The 23228-nt window shown below is 35.9% G+C and overlaps 1 pseudogene; it reads right to left on the bottom strand.

The window, feature by feature from the left end:
* LOC100346491 (ADP/ATP translocase 2 pseudogene) overlaps positions 1-23228 on the bottom strand; it is a 150568-nt pseudogene that overhangs the window by 1825 nt on the left and 125515 nt on the right.

Below are 23228 nucleotides of genomic sequence, written 5' to 3'. Positions count from 1 at the left end.
CCTAAGTGTCCATTGATGGATGAAAGGGTAAAGAAAATATGAGATAAAACTCTTTGCTGAAAGAGTATGCTCAGCCGGCACTGCGGCTCACTAGGCTAATCTTCCGCCAGCAGTGCCGGCACACCGGGTTCTAGTCCCAGTTGGAGTGCCGGTTCTGTCCCAGTTGTCCCTCTTCCAGGCCAGCTATCTGCTGTGGCCTGGGAGTGCAGTGGAGGATGGCCCAAGTCCTTGGGCCCTGCACCCACATGGGAGACCAGGAGAAGCACCTGGCTCCTGGCTTCGGATCAGCGCGGTGCACCAGCCGCAGCACACGGGCCGCAGCGGCCATTGGAGGGTGAACCAATGGTAAAGGAAGACCTTCTCCCTGTCTCTCTCTCTCACTGTCCACTCTGCCTGTCAAAAAAAAAAAAAAAAAATAGTACTGTATGCTATACAGCTTAAGCATTTTAATGTAGACTTTCTGAAAGTTTTAGCCAGAACTATTAGACAAGAAAAAGAAATACCAGGGGGAGCAGTGGGCACCATTGTGGCATAGTGGATAAAGCTGCCACCTGCAACACTGGTATCCGATATGGGCACTGGTTTGCATCCTGTCTGCTCCACTTCTGATCCAACTGCTTGCTAATGTGCCTAGGAAAGCAACAGAGGATGGCCTAAGTGATTGGGCCCCTATACCCCATGGGAGACCTGGATAAGGCTCCTGGCTCCTGACTTCAGTCTGGCCCAGCCCTGGCCATTGCAACGATTTGGGGAGTGGACCATCAAATGGAAGATCTCTCCCTCTCCCCCCTCTCCTTCTCCCCCCTCCCCCTCTCCCCCTCTCTCCCTCCCCCCCCTCCCTCTCTCCTTCTCCTTCCCTCACTCTCTCTCCCTCTCTGTCTGTAACCTTGTCAAATAAATATTTAAAAATTTTTAAAAAGAAATCAAAGGGATAAAAATGTGAAATGAGGAAGTCAAATTAACCCTATTTGCAGATGATATGATCCTACACATAAGGAAACCAAAAGACTCCACTAAGAATTTATTGGAATTCATAAGAGAGTTGGGCAGAGTTGCAAGATATAAATTAAACATGCAAAAAGCAGTAGCCTATGTATATATAAACAATGCCATGGCTGTGAAAGAACTTGTAAGATCAGTCTCCTTCACAATGGATACAAGAGAATTTAAATACCTTGGCATAAATTTAACCAAGGACGTGAAAGGTCTCTACAATGAAATTACTAAATATTAAAGAAATAGAAGAATATACACAAAAATGGGAAAATTTTCTATGTTCATTGATTGGAAGAGTTAATATCATTTAAGTGTCCATACTACCCAAATCAATTTATAGATTCAATGTGATCACAATCGAAATATCAAACACATTCTCAGATTTGGAAAAAAATTACTCTAAAATTCATATGGAATCACAAGAGACTCCTAATAGCTATAGCATCCTAAGCAATAAGAATAAATCTGGAGGCATCACAATACCTGATTTTAAGGCATATTACACAGCAGTTATAATAAAAACAGCTTGGTATTGACACAAGAATAGACATGCCAACCAGTGGAACAGATTAGCGACTCCAGAAATTAACCCACACATCTACAACCAACTAAATCTGACAAACAAGCTAAAAATCATTCCCTTGAGAAAGGATAGTCTGTTCATACATCCAGAATTAAGAAACTCACCTTACACCCTATACAAAAATTCATTCAATTTACAATGAAGAAGGGATCTAAATGTAAGACTGGAGACCATCAAATTACAAGAGGAAAACATGGGGGAAACACTGCAAGATATTGGCATAGATAAAGACTTCTTGGTTAAGACCCCAGAACCACAGGCAATAAAGGCAAAAATAAGACTAATGAGATTACATCAAGCTAAAAAAACTTCTTGCAGCAAAAGAAACACTAAACAAAGAGGCTACCAACAGAATTGGAGAAAATATTGGAAAACTATACACCTGATAAAGGATTAATATCCAGGACATATAAGTAACTCAAAATCTCAACAACAACAAAACAAGCAATCCAGTTAAGAAATGGGCTAAGGGCATGAACAGGCATTACTTTTTTTTTTAAATTTTATTTAAGGTATACAAGTTTCATGTATTTCATATATACAGATTTTGGAACATAGTGATACTTCTCACACTGCCCTCCATCCCACCCATGCTCCAACCCTTCTTCCTCCTTCCTCTCCTATTCCCACTCTTAATTTTTACAAAGATATATATTCAGTTTACTTTATACTCATAAGGTTAACCCAACACTAAGTAAAGAGTGCAACAAATGATATGAAGAAAGAAAAGAATGTCCCTCAACATTAGAGACAAGGGCTGTAAACAATCATCAATTTTCAAAATGCTCATTTCACTCCAATACATTACATTTCAGGTATTAGTTTCTTCAGAACAGAGTAAACATTTGATATCTGTCTTTTGGGGACTGGTTTATTTCACTAATTATGGTGGTCTCCAGAAAGAATGAAATATGAATAGCCAACATACACATGAAAAAATGCTCAGGATCACTAACCATCAGGGAAATGCAAATAAAAACCACAATGTTTCACCTCAACCTAATTAGAATGGTTACCATGCAAAAATAAAAAAAAAAAAAAAACAAATGTTGGTGAGGATGTGGGGGAAATGATGCCCTAATACACTGTTGGTAGGAATGTAAACTAACACAACCATTATGGAAGACAATATGGAGCTTCCTCAGAAATCTGAAAATAAATACCATATGACCCAGCCATTCCATATCTGGGAGTTTATTCAAACAAAATGAAATCAGCATATGGAAGAGTTATCTGTACTCCCATATTTATAGCAGCTCTACTCACAATAGCTAAGATATGGAATCAACCCAGATGTCTGTCAACTGAAGAGTGGAAAACTACATTGTGGATATATATATATATATACACACACACACACACACACACACACACACAGTATGGAATGCTACTCAGCCATAAAAAACAATGATATCCTGTCATCTGCAACAAAATGGATGCAACTGGAAACCATTATGTTTAGTGAAATAAGCCGCTCTCAAAAAGACAAATATATGTTTTCCCTGACTTGTGGTAACTAATATACAAAGTAGATCATTGTAAAAATTAAAAGAGGGAATAAGAGAGGAAGGAAGAGGAAACCTGTGAGTATGGGTGGGAAGGAAGGTTTGGTGGGAAGTATCATTATATTCCTAAATCTGTATATATGAAATACATGAAATTTGTTCACCATAAAAAATTATATGTAGATAGATATACATAAGAGCAAAATATTAAAACTTTGGAGGAAAACTGAGAAATTTTTTTTAGAATTTAGGACTAGGTTAATACTTCTTTCACTAGGCACCAAAAACATGATCCTTGAAAGAAAATGTGGTAAATTGGACATCATCAAAATTAAAACTTTTTTTTCTCTGTGATGCTGTTAATATGATGAAAAGACAAGCTACAGACTTGGAAGAATGCTCAAGTGTTCTTCAAAGAGTTTATAGAAAATGAAATTAATATTATGAGTTTATTTTAGTGCCAAATTTTCTTCATAATACATAGAAAGTATATATTATCAGAAAGCAATGTACAGATTTTAAAATTGTTTTTTACAAAAATAAACTCATGCATTAAATCCATTTCCCATGAACTTTTGAAGTCACCTACACATATCTGACAAAAAACTCATGTCTAGAATATGTAAACAACTTTCAAACTTAACAAGAAAACGAATTATAAAATGTACAATAAAAAATGGACAAGTGATATAAATAGATATTTCACTAAACAGAATATACAGATGGTAAATAACCGTATAACAATACGTTCTATGACCTTGTCCAAATATGACCAGAGTCGGCGAACTCAAAAGGCTTCCATAGCCTTGGGAACTCATGATAAGAGCCTAGGGTGATTACTGACACCATAAACAAGAGTGTCAATTTGTTAAGTCAACAACAGGAGTCACTGTGCACTTACTCCTCATGTAGGATCTCTGTCCTTAATGTGCTGTACATTGTGATTTAATGCTATAACTAGTACTGAAACAGTATTTTTCACTTTGTGTTTCTGTGTGGATGCAAACTGTTGAAATCTTTACTTAATATATACTAAACTGATCTTCTGTATATAAAGAGAATTGAAAATGAATCTTGATGTGAATGGAAGGGGAAAGAGAGCGAGGGGTGGGAGCGAAGTTATGGGGGGGGAGCCATTGTAATCCATAAGCTGTACTTTGGAAATTATATTCATTAAATAAAAGTTAAAAAAAGAAAAGAAATAAAAATTTTAAAAAAATGCGTTCAATGGTAATGGCCACCAGTAAAAGGCAAATTGACATGGCAATGGCATACCTACACATTTATCAAGAATAGCTACAAAAGAAAGTAATAGTACCAAACACTAGTGAAGATGTGGAGAAACTAGATTACTCATGCATTATTGATGGGTATGCAAAATGGCACACTCTGAAAAACAGTTTGAAAGTTCATTTCAAAACTAAAATGGAAATTACTATATTATACAGCAATTCTATTCTTGTCTTTTTATTCCAGAGAAATAGAAATTTAAATTCTTACAAAGTATTTTACATGAATATTCATAGCAGGTTTGTTCATATCAGTCAAAAATGAGAAAAATAGATTTCCTTACGTTGGTGAATTTGTGAACAAACTAAGGTGCATCATATCATGGATGCTGATCAACAAAGAAATACAAGATTGAGTGTAATTATTGATGCATTCAAGATTTTGAAAGAACCACAAAGACACTAGCTGCGTGAAAACACTAGTCCATTTGCACAGCATTCTTGAAATCACAAAATCATGGAGATTGAGGGCAAACCAGTGGTTACTGTGGGTTCAGAATGGGGGATGAGTGTGTTTGACTGTAAAGATGTAACATCATGGAACTCTGTAGCTTTTACCCCATAACACCAAACAAAATGATCCTGGCTGTCCTCAGGACAATATTGCAAAGAAGGGGTATTATTCCATTTGGTCCCACTTGCTACATCTTTCCACTGCCCAGAAAAATCTACCTACATTTTCTCTGGCTGAAAAAATATCTGGTATTTGTTTTTATGTATTTTTATGGAATGTGTAGGAGGATCAATTAATTAAACTCTCACTCATTCATACCAAAAGTAGAACTCCCCTGAAAGCAAAAAGTATCATAAAGTTTAAAAGTAAAGAAATAAACATTTATAACACAAATCCAACTGATTACAATGTACAATTAAAACAATAAAATAGAATAAATTTTAAGTATTATGCATAAAGCAGTCTGCTATCATTTAGAATATTGATATTTTTATCAGAGCTTCAAAATAAATTGAAAAGGTGGAACTGCAAAGAGAAATTGAAGAATCACATTTATAATATATATATATATTTAAAGCTTTATTCATTTATTTGAAAGGCAGAGTTATAGAAAGGCAGAGGCAGAGAGAGAGAGAGAAAGAGGTCTTCCACCCACTGGTTCACTCCTCAAATGGCTGCAAAGGCCAGAGCTGAGCTGATCCGAAGCCAGGAGCCGAGAGCTTCTTCCGGGTCCCCCAAGTAGGTGCAGGGGCCCAAGGACTTGGGCCATCTTCCACTGCTTTCCCAGGCCATAACAGAGAGCTGGATTGGAAGTCGAGCAGCTGGGACTTGAACTGGCGCCCATATAGGATGCTGATACTGCAAACAGTTGCCTTACCTGCTTTGCCACAGTGCCGGCCCCCATAATATATTCTTAAAAACCTCTTTTCATAAATAAATTACTCTAAATGTTATACAGGATGCTTGAACTCTGCCATTAATAAGATTTATTCATGGGCTGTTCTATATATGGACTTCACTTACTTTCTAGAAGTGAATCTATGATGAATCACTGCCTATGCATTTTTATTTTTTATCACTCATCATCCATTTGTGTCCAGTGCATTTTTGCTAGTCTTCTAGAATTAATAGTTTCCATGAAAGAATGTCCCAAAGTTTGAAAGGATAGTAAACTTAAGTACATTCAAAATTATTTTTTATTATCTGGAGTTATGTATGATGTGTGTTTAAGAAGCAAACAAAAACCTAACTTTTCTTTTCCTCTTTGATCATTGATGTAAACACCTTAACAAGTGAAAGTACATTTGTAACTTAGATAGCTGAGCCTATGCAGACATTAATGAAAATACTGTTTGGCATTTAACTCATGTAAATACAGCTGCTGAATAGAACTACTTCGATGATCAATATACTCTAATTCAGAACTATAAGCCTTTGTAATTGTAAAGGACAAGGGAAAATAAATCAATCAAGAAAATGTTCTAAACTTCTTGTTGAATTTCTCAACTTAAAAAGCATGCTGTTTGTTCTCATTCTCCACTAGTGGCTACAAGATAGTAAAATAAATACATCTTAAGAAAAACAATATGTTGTTTCTTCAGTATAACTCTGTACTGAATTATTAAAGTACAGACTGGACTTTTATGTAAATGTTCCTCAAAAGTCATTGTCAAGTCACATTTCTATGTAATATTGTACTTATATAATGCTTATTTCATTTGTTTTAATGATTCATTTCATTATTTATGTGAAAAACAGAGTGAATAAGAGAGAGGAAGAGATCCTCCATCCACTGGTTTATTCTTCAAATGGCCACAACAGCCAGGTAATGGCCAGGCTGAAGCTGGGATCCAGAAATTACATTCAAGTCTCCTAAATGTGTGGCAGGAACCCAAGTAATTGAGCCTTCATCTACTGTCTTCCCAGGCACAATAACAGGAAGCTGTACCAGAAGCAGAGGAACTGGGGGACTGAAACTGGTACTCTGATAGGAGATGCAAGTGGCCCAAGGAAGGGCTTAACACAAACATAGCACTATAACACCCACCCCTATTTCCTTTTTTGTAGTTTAGAACACGTTTGTGACACAGAATGGTGGTATCCTCTTTCATGACTACTGTGATTTGTTTTGATTCAGAGTGAAAATGAAAGCTATACATTGTGGTTTAAGAATTCATTATAACCAACTACATTCTATGGCTTAAAGTGAAATCAGTATGTATTTTAAAAAAACCCTCTGGTTGATCTGTTGTCATGTCACCAAATAGAAATGTAATTTTTTTTTCTGTGCCTCCTGCTGAGAATCAGAGCCCTGTAGCTGATGTACTATAAAGAGTTACTGATATGAATCATAGAAGTTCTTCATTTTCCCACAATATTTTGGTAACATCATAAATATTTTGGAATATATACAGTAGTAAGGCTATGGTCAGATGACTTTTCAGTGCTTTGTAAGAAATATGTGTTTTCCCTTGATTTAAAAATTATTTCTTTTCCCTTTTTAATAATTTTGTTGCAACACAACGGTGTATGGTGCTCTGTGTTTACTGAGTCTGAGGTTGCATGTATTTTGTCATTATGAACATCATTTTTCATATCTTTGAATATTTCTTCTACCCCATCCCTTTTTGCTCATCATCATTTTTAATTTTTTTACAGATGTATTTATTTATTTGAAAGGAAGTAAGAGAGAGAGAGAAGAGAGGAAAAGAGAGAGAGAGAGAGAAAGAGATTTTCCATCTGCTGGCTCACTCCCCAAATGACCACAATGGCCATGGCTGGACCAGGTTGAAACCAGGATCCTGGAACCCCTTCTGGGTCTCCCACATGTGTGCTAGGGACCCAATCATTTGAGTCATCTTCTGCTACTTTCCCAGGTGCATCAGTAGGGAGCTGGATTGGAAGTAGAGCAGCCAGGAGTTGAACCAGTACATATATAGGTTGCTGGCATTGCAAGCAGTGGCTTAATCCACCACACCACAAGGCTGGCCACTTCTCTCCTTCAAACTCTCCTACAAAAGAGGCTGGAATGTAGTACAGTGAGTTAAGCCACCATTTACATCTCTGGCATCCCATATGGGTGCCAGTTCGAGTCCCAGATGCTCCATTTTGGATCCAGCTCCCTACTGATGCTCCTGGAAAGGAACTGGAAGGATAGCCCAAGTGCTTGGGCCCTTGTTACTGACAAGGGAGACCAGAATGGAGTTCTTGGTTTCTGGATTTGAAGAATGAACAAATGGAAGCTTTTTCTCTCTCTCTGTCTCTCTCTATTCACTCTGCCTTTGAAATCAATAAATAATTTTTAAAATCCTACAAGAGGTACATTAGACTTTCTCATTCTGTTCTTGTCTCTTGAACATTGCTTTCATACAGTGTGTACCCCTATTATGCTATGTTGCATTCTATATCTAATTCACTATTCAGCCTTGTCCCTACTACTGAGGTTTTTCGAATCAAAGAGTACATTTTCCTTTATAGATACTTACTCTTGACTTGGTCAGATCCATCTATTTTTTTAAATTGAACTGTACAGTTTTTCTTAAAATTTTGATCCTTTTTTTAGGTAGTTAGCCATTTAAAATGATTATTTTATAAACTTTACTTAAATTGTTATTCTTTTGTCTAAGATTCTGAACAGATACCAGAAACAAGAGAATCACAATAAAGAATTTATGATGATATTATATACTTTGTAATTTGAAAAATGTAACTTCTCTTAAATGGGTCTCTTTTCTTCCTATGATAATCCTCTGTCTTCTTGCTCATGAGAGGTTTCACATTCATATTTATTACATACTCCTATACTGTCACTGGATCAAATTTAAGTCAATTTTTTGGATGTCTGTACCAGAAACTACTGTCATTTCACTATAACCTGAAGTATACCCTGAGACAAAGGTACCAAATTTTAAGAAAGAATTTTAAGAAATTTTATTTCTTTTAATTTAAAGCAATAAACTCCCTTATTATCTCTTGTGGCCACTGGTGGATTCTATTGAGTTGTCCATTTAACTAAGCTTTGTTCTATCTTCAAGTAGGAAACGGAATTCTAACTTCCAACATGCAAAGTCCCAAGGTCTTGAATCCTTTCTTTACATGATTTTTATACCAAAATAACTTGACCATACACTAATCTCTTAATTTTCTACCATCAACTTTTCCTGGCTTTCCACTCTCTTGCTTCTCCTCCTCCTCCCTCTCTGTTTCCCCCTCTCATACCTCCTCCTCCTCCTTCTTGTCATTCTTCATATAGCATACATCATTTCATTTTTGTTTCTTATAACATCTGTAAGTTTTTAAAATGTTTGATCTATCATTCAAAAGTGCTTGTAGTGTATGGTTTCATAATTGATTCAGATGAACATATTGGTAATATCAGACATCCCTGAAATTACATAGTTCTCAAGATCTAGATTAAGTTCCATTATATGACTATTATGGAATGTTTGAACTGGAAAGAACTTAAAATGTGATTTATTTAAGAAATCCAAAACTATAATTTCTCTAGGAGTCATACAGGTAATATAAATGTGTGAAATAACTGGGAATAAAGTAATAGTGATGGGACCTAGTTTGTAGACTCTGAGAATTTTTTTGTTTCCTAAAGGCATTTAAAAATAGGTAACACTATGCTGGACAAATTTCCACATTCTATGTGTGCTGAAATTGAAAACAGAACCTGCCTTGTTCAAAAAGCACAGCTATTCACTTGAGTCCCCTTTCCAACAATGATGACTAACATAAAGTAATTAAACAATCATGAAAACCTTACAATAGAATGTTAGATTGGTACATATTATATGCTACAGGAATTCAGAACAGGGACAGATAATATATGAATGTTTACAAAATTAACATTCTATTTTTTCCAATATTAGATTTTAAAATCTTTTTAAATTTCAAAATAGTTTTTTTAAGAAATAACTTATAATTAGGTTAGCTTCATTGTATGCGATGGACAGAAAACAATGTGAGTGTGAACAGACATTCCTTTACACAAACAGGTATGATTTAGAAGCCTTGGGTTTTTTTTTTTTTTCCTGTCAATGAAAGCCCAGCCAAGAACCTCAGTATAAAGCTAAGCATATAGTTAATCATGATTTCAAAGGTACAGACTATGGACTGAAGCACACAGGTGGAGGGAGATGTATGTAGAGGGAGTAGAACATTACTCAGATGTTATCAACTGCTTTGCTGTAGCGTGTTGTCACCCTGAATCAAGTACCTCATTAGAAGAGCATGAAAAAAATCCAGAGAAAATTTGAAGGGTACTATTTCTCCAATGAATGTAAGCACTGTACAAGGGGCCTTTCCAAGTAAAGGATGATTCATTGCTTATGTATGACACTGTATATTTGCAAAAAATCTTTCATACATTTTTTGATTTCTCTCTCAGAAACATTTGGTGAGGTTGTAATGATTATAGTCTCATTTTTCATTATGAAGACTTTGAAGTCCAGATAAAGGCAATAATTTTACGAATTCAATGTCCAAAAGGTAGCAGTGCTAAGACTCTAATTCAAATCATACTTTTTATATCCCATGTGCTACCATACTGCCAATAAATTTATAATATAGGCAAGATCAAAATTGGGCCTTACTGTGTTGTTATTGTTACAATAAATGCTTCCTATCTCATATGTGCTAATACTAATTTGACAAATGACTTCACTTGATTTATACTACAGTATGATTTGTACTACAGTGTTCAACCTGGGTCCAGATGCCTTGATTTTTATTTTTTAATTTTTTGCAGAGGACAATTAGGAATTTTGGGTGCATCATTTTGTTAAAGAAAATGAAGCAAAAATAGAAAAGCTTTAAGTAAGGCAAAACAAAAAGTATATGGAGAATGGAATATTAGTCCACTCTTGATATGAGTAAATAAAATTATATATATATATATCTCCTCAATAAATATTAGTCTCAGAGGTTTTGAGAGATTAGATATTGGGAGGAAATTAGAACTTAAGCTAACAGCTTCACAAATTCACAATCTTAAAAAATGGATCAAATTTACCTTTACCAAATAACTTCCCTAAACTGATAGGAATCAATGCTCATCACATTTTTATTCTGTGATCCCTTAACATATAGGTAACATTTAGGGATGGTCTTTTTTGGTAATTGATGATCTGCTTTGAAGCAAGTATTTACTGAGCCAGGTTCTGCAGTTCACGATTCAGGAGGATACAGAGGGAATTAAAACAACATCAGTTCTCAAATGCTTGCCATCAAATGAATGACAAGCCAAATTCAAAAATTACTGCATGATAGACTATTTACTTTGCATTTTAAGAAATGCATCAAGAAAGAATGTGATCTTAGGAGGAGGGAATTGCTGTTTGCAGAGGATATGAAATTAGCCTGCTATCAAAGTTGACTTTTTTTTTAAAGATTTATTTTATTTATTTGAAAGAGTTACAGAGAAAGGTAGAGACACAGAGAGAGGTTTTCCATCCACTGGTTCACTCCCCATATGGCCACAATGGCCGGAGCTGCGCCGATCCAAAACCAAGATCCAGGAGCTTCCTCCGGGTCTCCCACATGGGTGCAGGGGCCCTAGGACTTGGGCCATCTTCTACTGCTTCCCCAGGCCATAGTAGAGAGCTAGATCAGAAGAGGAGCAGCCGGACTAGAACCAGCACCCATATGGGATGCCAGCACTTTAACACACTGCGCCACAGCGCCAGCCCCAAAATTGACTGTTTTTAAGTAGTCTGAAGAGTGTGTATATGTCTGTGCGTGTTTAAAATTTTTACTCCATTTTCCTTAACATACAAAGCATATTTAGGAGACTAGTTTGCAAATGTTCCTTTAAGTATTTTTTAGCACTTATATCTATTTTCTCCTATAGATTGTAATTTTCTCAAGGTTGTAGACCTTGTTATTTTCTATTCACACAAATACACACATGTACATACACATCATTCCATGTTTTGTATTAAATTTTTTTTTATAGTGAGTGTAGAAAGTAGGTACTGAATAACCTCTGGCACAATAGGAAAACAACAAAAGAACATGATGATAGATATAATGCAGTCAAAATCAACTGATTATAGTGCTGGTTATTTCATTATGCTGTAGTATAGGCACAAAGGCGACGAAAATCAGAGAGAACCAAATAATTTGGTAACCAGAGCATGAACACAGTCTGTCGATGTAATGAAAGGGAGAAAGGCTTGGGAAATGATAAAGTAGTGGCAGAAGACTGAGATGTTTTGTACATTTGGGAATGAGTGGAAAATGATCCTGACATTGCATGCTTGATTTCAGGAGAAATTACTATCACTTTCCCACTTTCCCAGAGATAAAGAAGTAGATGCACAGAAACTATCAGTTCTGTTTCACCCTGTCGCCTTTGAACAGAAGAACTGTAGTAAATGGGTTTGAAGTTGTGGTTTTGTCTATAAAATCAAACACATGGACACACACATGCTTGAAACTGTGAAGAAAATCTGTGAGGACAGCTGTCATAACGTTGAATATTTTTGTAGTGAAGATATTTCCTTTCATTCATACATCAACTTAAGAAATACAGATTTTGTAAAAACTTATTTATCAGGCACTGTTCTAGGCACTGAGGATGCAAAGTTGAATAGTTTGCCTATATATTCCCCAATTAAAGGAGTTCTAAAATATTCTGATAGGAAGCTGCCCAGTGCTTTGATTTTTTGTTCTACTTTTTCTATTGTGTGTTTAGACACAGAGAAACATTAAGAAAACAATATTAGCTGCCTATTTAGTAAGATTAGCAGTAAGGATTTGAATAAGACACAGAAAAATCGTATTTAATGGGAGGACCCCCCCACACACACACATTTGGGTTTTGACAGAATATAGTCAAGACACATAATTGTCCATGGGCAAATTGGGATATAATTTCCTGTATGGCAGAAACTTAGAAACTGGATGAGCTGATTTTATGAAATGTGCACAGTAAGAGCATTCCACCATAAAACCAAGGCTTTGCCTTATAACCTTTGTTGCTGAAAACAAAGAGAAATCACAAGTTAATACTAGGCCCCCAAGGGTAGGCTGAGGGTGCAATATCCATTTGCTTAACTCTAAGTCCAAACGGCACCTCTAGTTTCTCAGTCTTCAGATAGTCTTTATGTGTTTTTTCAGTAATAATCAATTTCTCACACTCTAAGGAGAAGCAGTGTAATATGAAATCTCATTCATGATTCATTTTTCATATGACATTGACTACTAAGCTATCAGCTCAAATTCTTGTTTGCTGGAAAACAGAGATTTACTATTGTCTTCAGCAGTATCCATTGCTAGAATTTAACATGATAAAAAAATTCCTGAATGATCCAACATCCAACAATGATCTCTGCTAAGTGAAGAATGAGATGGCTGAATGAAAATTTTCTACAAGCAAAAGTATTTGAAAGATAAGTTCCCTTTACAGATGGAAATGGGCTCTAGCTAAGCAGAAAGATAATACTCTTCCCATCAGGTTCTTATTCTGGTATTGCTATCTTAATATGAAACATTGCAACATTGCTAATTTGGTGCTTTAGTGATATTTTTAAGCTGATAGAGCACCTGTATACAATCCGAACACATGTTGAATTTCCAGAGGTATTTATGAAAATTATTTTCTTATCAGATAGTATTTATTTATCCAAAATGAGAAACTCAAAATACTAAGCAGGAATATTTCTTGAAAATGCTGGTAGGGTGTCGAGAGTTGGCTTGTTTTTCATTAAGTAGTTTATGCTTTTGCATGGCAGCATTTCCAGCCACATAGACTTAATCTCATGCACACACAGAAAGTTGAAAACCAAAATTTTTATTTGGAATGGAATCACTTATAATATGCACATAGTTGAGTCTTCCTTTATATCTTTTATGACAATTTCTGCTTGTCAGCTGCAGCATTTATTTGTTTTCTTTGATTGTAATTATTGACACTATTGAGTCTATTCTACCATCCTAAGATGTGTTCTCTATTTCTCCCATCTGCACTTGGTTTCTTGTTTTCTTGATTTCTTTTGTATAGAGTATTTAGAACTCATTTGTTCCCTTTTCTTAGTTATTAGTGTTGTAGATTTTTATAGTATATGATTAAATTGAGATATAACTGAAAACCGTAAAATTCACCTTTTTAAAATACACAATTCAGAGGTTTTAGTATGTTTGGAATATTCACAGAGTTGTGTAATTATTGCCACTATCTACTTTTGGAACATTTGTATTACCCCAAGAAGAAACCCAACACATGTTAGTAGTCATTCACCATTTACCCCAAACTTTTTGCCCTAAGTGCAGTTAATTACTATACCTATAGATTTGTTATTCTGATCATTTCCTATAAATTGGATCATACAGTATATGGTTTTTGTTACTGCATTGTTTAAGATAGGATAACATTTTCAAGGTTCATTCATGTAGTGGTACAAATCAGTATTTCCTTTCAAGGACTAAATGATAATCCACCAGATGGATATAGCATATTTTGTTCAACCATTTGTCACTTGGTGGATATTGGTTGTTTCTACTTCTTGTCTGTGCTGAATAATCTCATTTGGAGGATTATTTGTGAACAAGCTTTTGTTTGAATGTTATTTAGTTTTCATTTCTCCTAAATGTATACTGAAATATGACATTGCTGGGTCACAAGGAAACTCAATATTTCCTTTTACTTTTGAGGTAAAATTCAATTATATAAAATTTGACATTTCAATAATTTTGAAGTACACTATTCAGTGGCTTCAAGTACATCTACAATATGGAAAAATCTACAATAATATCTAATTCTCAAACCTGTAAAAAGAAATCCTGTAGCCATTAAGCAGTTACTCTCCATTCCTCTCTGCTCCTATTCCCAGGGAAAAATGCATCTGATTTCTATCTCTATGGATTGGCCTTTCCTGGACATTTATATACATGGAAACAAAGGGGTTTTTTTGGTGTCTGGCTTATTTCATTTAACGTTGTTTTCTAGGTCCATTCCTATACCATGAATCACTACTTCATTCCTCTTCATGGGGTTAAAGTATTCTGTTGTAGAACTTACCACATTAATCATATGAACAGTTGTGTACAAGTTTTTTAAACACTTGTTTTAAATTCTTTTAGTACATTCCTAGGTGTATAGTTAATAACTTACATAGTAATTCTGTGTTCAACTTTTTGCATAACTGCTACACTATTCTCTTCAGGGGCTGAATAATTTTAAATTCCAACCAGTATTGTACAAGGATTCCAGTTTCTCCACATCCTCACCAAAATTTTTAATTTCTCTTCATTTAATGGTAACTATTCTAACAGATGTGAGATGCTCTTTGTGATTTTAATTTTAATTTTCCTAATGATTGATGATGTTCAGCATTTTTTATACATGCTTATTGACCATCTGTATTTCTTCTCTGCAGAAATGTCTACTCAAGTCCTTTGCCCGTATATAATTGTGCGTGTGTGTATATATATATACACATATATGCATATATACATACACACATGTATATAGGTATTTATGTATGTATGTATATATACATACATGCATACATGCATACATAGGCTGTTTATTGTAATTGTCCAGTGGTAAGAGTCCTTTATATTTTTTGCATATTAAACCCTTATCAGTGTGTAATTTTGCAAACACTTTGTCCCTTTCAGGGACTTGCCTTCTGTTGATTGTGTTCTTTGAAGCACAGAACTTTTGAATTTTGATATAACTCAATTTATCTATTTTTTCTGTTGTTACCTGTGCTTTTGTGTCATATCCAAAGAGAACTATCTTCCTTTAAAAGTAGGAATTTACATCCTTAAATTTATCTTACAGCATTGCTATTACTGCATTCCAAAAACGTTTTGGTTTTAATTCACCTCAAAGTATTTTGTAATTTCTTTCATAATTTTTATGGACCCGCTGATTAAGAATATCCTTTTAAAATTCCACATTTTTGTGAATTTTTCAATCATCCTATTACTGTTGTCTTCCACTTTCATTCCATTGTGGTCAAAGATGTTTCATAGAATTTAAAGCTTTTTTTTTAATTTAAAGAGAATTGTTTTGTGTCCTAATATATGGTGTATTTTGGAGAAAATTTCATGTGCCTGTGAGAAGTATGCATATTTCATGGTTGTTTAGTAGAGTGTCATGTATAGATATCACTCTTTAGATTCCCAGAAATATGTAAAATCATTTCAAAGCCCCCATGGCTTTCCTTATAGAAGTTTTTGGCGACCCTATTTTGTCACTGCTATTATGCATCACCTTAAGCACCTGTGAATTTAAGCAGTGTCTCTAAATGTTCTTGATACACACCACAGGCAAAAGGCTTATTTACTGAGCCAACACCAAACAAAGTCAAATAAAGATAGCCTCATAAGTGGTGTCTTCCAGCGAATCAGTGGACAGGTAAACAACAATTCTCTGGCACTGAGGCTTTGCCAGGAGCACCAACTCTTGTGTCTCTTTCTGATGTTGCAGATTGTGGGTTTTCACCAAGATTGTAGGTTGTTGGTTTTCAAGGCTACTGTGGGCTTCAATGGATGGGCACAGGAACTAAGTCTATTAAAAGGCAACAGAGCTCACTGTTCTTACTGAAATTTAGCTTTTTTTCCCTAGAACAAATGCTTTGTGGATTGTACTGCAAGCCTTTGATTAATATCCAGCATCCTGAAAAATGTTGATTTTGACCATCTTTATCAGTGTTACTATTAATTTTCAGACATTCTAACTGCCATTTTTATTGATGTACTGTAGATTTTAACATTTGCTTCACTAATTATATTACATATCGTTTACTTACTCTCTTCTTTGAATTAATATTATACCACTTTACATAATACCCTAAGTGCCTTACAACAGGGTGATTTTATTTAACCCTTCTTGTCTTTTTCATTATTGCTGTCATTTATTTCTATGTATGTTATAAGCCCAGAATACTTTATCATATCTGCTTTAGTGATTGTTTTTACATTAAATCAAGAAAAACAAATTAGTCCTTTATATTTAGTTCTATTCCTGAGTGTTATTAAGCTTTCATTTAGACCTGATTTCCTATCAGGTATATTTTTCTGTAACATGATGAAATATTTTTAATATTTCTTTGCAGTTCAGGTTTGCTGGTGAAAATGCTCTCATTTTTCATAGTTTGATTTTTCTTTTATTTATGAAAGATATTTTCATCAAGTAGGCTTCTGGAATTCTTTTACTGGTAATTTCTCTCTCAGAACTCTGTCCTACATGTTCTAGTCCTCTAGTTTCCTAATCTCTGTCACCTCAACTCAAGGAAACCACCCTATTCTGGGTGGGGTCCCCCTACGGCTTTGTGGTAGGGAATATGTATTCAGGCAGAAAACCAATGTGCTCATAGGGTTCATTTTATTCTCTGTCCTTGTGCTGCCTATTGTCAGATGTGTAAAAATAATTACAGACATGTACTGCTTAACACTGGGAATATGTTCTACATAACACATCATTAGTTGATTTCACTGCTGTGTGAACATCATAGAGTGTACTTGTGCAAACTAAGATGGATAAGATGTTACTCGAAAAGATAATCGTAGGGGAACACCATGGTATACATGATGTATCACTGACCGAAATGCCATTAATGCAATATATGACTGCATTGCATATATTTGGTCCACTTTTATAGTTATGTTCAGTGGGAAGATAAGCTCAGTCTCCAGTGTTTCATCATATCCAGAAATAAGAAGTACATTTTATCCACTTTTTGATCACCTGTAGCACATTTCTAGTGTTAAGTGCTGGTTAAATGTGGAAAAATTGACATGACTTGAAGATAACCAGGAATTTTTAAATTTCAATATAATTGTGACTCAGCCCTAACCTTAAAGGTTAACAGATAATTAATTTGGCAAAAGATATTTTTAGATAGGATTTCCTGTTTTGCATCAAAATGTTTATGTTGTGGAATACAAATTGTATTTGAGATATCAAATGGTATCTGGAAGGGCCATTTTGGGGGCATTGTTATGTAATGGATTAAGCTACCTCTTGGCATGCCCACATTCCATATTGGAATGCCAGTTTGATCCCAGTTAATCCAGTGTCCTGCTAATAATTCTGGGAAGCAGCAGGTAATGGCTTAAGTATTTAAATTCCTTCCATCCACATGGTGGACTCTGAGTTTCTGACTCTTAGCTTCAGCCTTACCCATCCCTTGCCATTGCCACCATTTGGGGAGTGAAGCAGCAGATGAAAGATCTCTATATATCTCTATTTCTATCTCTCTCTCTATCTCTGTCATTCTGTCTTTCAAATAAATTGATTTTTTAAAGGGACATTTTAACACAGCTTTTCCTTGGAGAGACTTGAGTGACTCAAACATGTGTTCCCACTCATTTATGTCTGGCAACTGTTCATTTCTCATCAATAAGAATCTTCTTTCCTAAGATAAAATCTTGATTAACCAAAAGCTCACTGAGCCTGTAATTGATTTATTTTTCTCTGATAATATTCATTTATTTTGTTTATTTGTTTGAAGGAGACTAATGACAAGAAACACGTTACATTTATTCAAAAGTAATGAAGGAAGTGGAGAATTATGATAGTTTCTCCAGAACATTTATATTAGTGCCTTTCCAAGTACTACAGATGGTATAAAAAAGAAATAGTGAATCATATGCATATTCTCATCCTCCACTGACACATTATCATGAAAATCCCAGTATTACTGTAACGAAGCCCCAAAACAGTGCCTTAAATGCAGATACTAGGTACCATCAGGCTCTAGTCTCCTAGCCACCCTCCCTTGGTTTAATTCACTGAAATGAGGGAATGCTACATCGAGTCTCACAAGATTCAAATCACCAAACTCATGAGGTCATTTCTTTCTCCAATAGATAACACATGGGTGGCCAGTATTGTCCCCAGGGGTTCCATTTAAGGGAACCTCAGATTTGGATAAGGGAATTCCAAGTCCAGGGCAGTAACTGTCACCTGCATGTAGCCCCCAGGCTTACTGAAGCCCACTTGGCCATCACACAAGCAAAACCTCTTGTTTGTGCTTTACAACTGGACTACAGGCTTCCCATGTCCTCAGGCACACACTGCCTTGTTCCTGATCTCAACATTTGCAGACAACCACTGCCAGAAGCAGAGAAAAAATGTACAAGCCTCAACACCTGTCACTAGAAATTTGCAACTCCTTTGTGAGTTTGCCATACCAGTCCCCCTTTCCGTGTAAAATCCCCCAAACACCTTCATCCAGCAGGATGGTAGTTCTTACGACCCTGAAGTCTGATACCCTCACATCAGTCAACAGATTAAAAGTTCTCTTTCCTTCAGTCCAAAACCTTGTCCTCATTATTTTGATTTAGCACCAGAGATAGGGACCAAGCTTTCAGCAACACTGCTTGTATCCTCTTTTGCATACATTTGTCAGTCTACATTGTGTTTTCCTCCATATTGCCTTTGAACTTATTTTGAAAAGATATTCCCTTTTGACATATTTTATGGGAGAAATGAAGAGGGAAAAAAAGACAGAGACTAACTTTGAGAGGGGTCCCATATTCTCTCAAAAACAGTCTTCGAGTTTGATAACTTAAGATAAAATAGGTTATAATACTCATGTGATTCTTTTTTTTTTTTCCAACAAATTCCTATGGGACATCTGCCCTGTGCCTGGCCATGTGCTAAGGCATCAGGGATTCAAAAGGAGTGAGATTGATTTTCAAGTCTCTGAAAAGATGAATATTTCTAATTATGAGGACTCTGGTGACTCCTGAAATCACTTATTTCTTTTTAATACTATTTTATAATTATATTTTTTCCTTGTAGTCAGGCAAAAATCATTTACCTGTCATTTCCCACAATGTCTCTAGCTTTGCTTTCTGAGTGACACATAATACATCTGTCTTACATAATAAATTTGAAAAGGCCTAATATCACATCTAGTTCATATCAGATACTGGATAATGATTTGTCTAGTGAGTAAATTAAATTCTAATTTGGCCCCCATCCTCATGCTCCAATTCTCTTTTCTTTTTTAAAAGATGTATTTATTTATTTGAAAATCAGAGTTAGAGAGAGAGAGAGAGATTCCATCTGCTAGTTCACTCTTCAGATGGCCACAAGAGCTGGGCTGGGCGAGGCTGAAGCCAGAAACCAGGAGAATCTTCCTGGTCTCCCATGTGGGTGGCAGGAACCCAGGTACTTGGGCCATCCTCCTCTGCTTCTCCCAGGCCATTAGCAGGAAGCTGGATTGGAAGTGTAGCAAATGGGACATGAACCAGTGCCATATGGGATGCCAGCATCACATGCGGTAGCTTAACCTGCTACACCACAACACTACCCCCTGCCCCAATTCTCTGTTCTTATTTCTTGACAAAGCAAAACTATTTGGATTAAACATCACTAATATGTCTTTTTCGGTTTTCAACAACCATTTGCTTCCCTATTACATTGGTAGCTTATTAACTGTCATTGTAAAGTTTGAGAATGGAACCATACACTCCTAGGATGACCTGGAGGTGGAAGAGATGGTTTGCATGCAAAGTTCCCTCTGTTTGATTTCAATTCATCAAATGTTAACACCAATATTGAACTTGTAGTTTTTAATTTTAATTTCTTCATCATGACTGAGAAAAGTGGGATGCTGAATTATGTGCCTGAGTTGCACAATTAGTAAGCAGTAGACCCCACCAGTGTTTCTCAACTTACAAGTGTTACTGATTAGATAGGCGGCACTTAGAAAAGTCTGTCAGGATGCTTAGTATTTAGTGGGTGAGAGCCAACAATGATAAAATTGGACAATGTACAGGAATGATTGCCCCATGTGAAACTAAAATAAAACCACCATTGATGGAGGTTTTATAATACTTGAAGTTCAGGTATTGTGACTCCTACCTGCAACAACATTCAAAACAATCTTGAGAAATCTGGTAGATTGGGTTATAAGCCTGAATCCTTCATGCCCTGTAACCTCCACTTAACTTTGTGTTTTCTACCTAAAAGTAATCATGTATTTCCCAGCCCTACAAAATGGAGTTGGTCATGAAATTTGTTTTGGTCAATGGGATGTGAGTAGATCTCATATAGAAATGCTATTTGAGTTGTGCTTACAATTGGTTGTGACCTCTTTTGCTTATGTCATTGCCAATGAGAAAATCATGGGGCAATTAGGCCACTTACCCTAGATGAAAAACTCATGGAAAACATGTTAGCTTGTGGACCCAGCCTAGTTTAGCTAATATGCAAATGTGAAATATATATGTATTATTATATTTACCATTGAAATTTTGTCATTTCTTAATCATGGCTGATTGGCACAAAACTCAGTAAAATTTTGTTATGATCTGAACACTGTTTCCCAGCACATGACAGTAGGATCCTAAGATGACTTTAGGTTTGGTAGAGGTTAAGAACTCCATATAAAATACCAAAGTACCCAAGAAATTGTACTGAAAAGAAGCCTCATAAAGTTTGTTTTAAAAAATTTATTTGGAGAAGTATGAAAACAGAAGTACTGAGAATTAGCCTGAAATAAGCCTGAAGGCACAGCATATCATTGACAAGAGAAAAATCATTGATCTACATTAATAGTGCAAAAGAAGGGTAAAAATCAAAGAACTCATTTGGCTCAGCAGGCAAGGATATTGAAAGCCACCATTCCATTGTAACAACAAGTAAGAAGCTGAACAAACTGAAAAATCAATAACTCTCCTTAGATCTGTAAAAGAAATGAGGTCACAGGACAAAGCACTGCCATCTAAACTGGAAAGAAACAGGCAAATACAGAGATTAAAAGCTTGCTGGCAGAGAAAACTTCCTGGGTACTAGTACCAAGGGAGGAGAATTTGAACTGTAATTGACAAATTGCTGGGGCTTCAGTATAGACAAATGTGAGAGTAAAATCCTCTAGGGAACTTTGTTGGGGGTGAAGTGTAGTCTGTACATTTTTATGTTTTACTGTCAAGAGCTCAACCAGGTTCTCATAGTGAATACTGGAGAGTGATATCCCTCTGCTTCTGGCAGGGAAAAAGGAAAAGTGGCCATTTTGGAATATTCCAGAGCATTCTGTTCTTAACTAGTTTTATTCAGGGGAAACTATGTAATCTGAGCCTAACCAGCTGAAATTTTAAGAGAGCCTGTGAACTGGGAGAATGGAAACACCAGTTCCACCCCCTGCAGCCATATTGTACCATCTATGCTGGAAAAGAAAAAGGTAAAAGAATTGAGAAGCACTTGTGAAGTACACAGGCCACAGACACAGAGACTCACTGAAAGACTGGGACCTGGTCATAGGAGTATAGAATGCTTCCATTCCTTCACATGCCTTAGTAGTATACCACCACATTACTATAGGCTTCTTTACTACGATTCCCTTCATACCCAGTACATCAAGTCTCGATATCAAGAAAAAAGGACTACAAAGTATGCTAAAAGGCTTTTGAAAAAAAAAATACTTGCCTTGCAGAGACCAAGCAACTATCAGAACCAGACTCAGGGATTATCATACTGGGAATTTAAAGCAACTATAATCAATTCAGTAAAGCATCTAATGGGTAAAGTAAACAGCATGCAAGAATAGCAGAGAGATGGGAATCTGAACAAATATTTGAGATCCAAAAAGCTAATAAAAGAAATGATTGACTACGACAAATATTCAATTTAAACAACAAAGAAAGAGAAGTAGAGGGAAAAAAACAGATGAGACAAATACCAAGTGATAGATTTTAACTAATATCAATAACTACAGTAATAATTACAGTAAATATAAAAAGATGAAATGATCCACTTACAGGCAGTTATCATTGGGCTGGATAAAAAAAAAAACAAATGTAATTGTAGGCTGTTTATTTTTTAACATGGTTGCTTAATAAAAACCCATGGAAAGACTAAACATAAAAGGAAGGAGATAATAAAGTATGCAGACCCTAAGCATAAGAAAACCTGTATGACTATAATAATATGAGACAGAGTAGAATTCAAGAAAAGGAATAGTACTAGTAATAAATGTGATCATGTCAAATAATCAAAGTGCCTCTATTAGTTCATTTTGGGTTACTATAGCAAAACACCAAAAGCTGGGAACTTATAAAGAGAAACGGTTTAGGCCGGCGCCGCGGCTCACTAGGCTAATCCTCCGCCTTGCGGCGCCAGCACACTGGGTTCTAGTCCCGGTTGCCCCTCTTCCAGGCCAGTTCTCTGCTGTGGCCCGGGAGTGCAGTGGAGGATGGCCCAAGTACTTGGGCCCTGCACCCCATGGGAGACCAGGAAAAGCACCTGGCTCCTGCCATCGGATCAGCACGGTTCGCCGGCCGCAGCGCGGCGGCCGCGGCGGCCATTGGAGGGTGAACCAACGGCAAAAGGAAGACCTTTCTCTCTGTCTCTCTCTCTCTTACTGTCCACTCTGCCTGTCAAAAAATAAAAAAATGAAAAAAAAAGAAAAACGGTTTATATAGCTCCAAGT

Source organism: Oryctolagus cuniculus, chromosome X (genome assembly GCF_051225735.1).
Source record: "Oryctolagus cuniculus isolate XC-2025 breed Fujian yellow rabbit chromosome X, ASM5122573v1, whole genome shotgun sequence".
Taxonomy (NCBI): domain Eukaryota; kingdom Metazoa; phylum Chordata; class Mammalia; order Lagomorpha; family Leporidae; genus Oryctolagus; species Oryctolagus cuniculus.
Note: the sequence above shows the minus strand (reverse complement) of the source record. Positions and strands in the feature narration are given on the sequence as shown.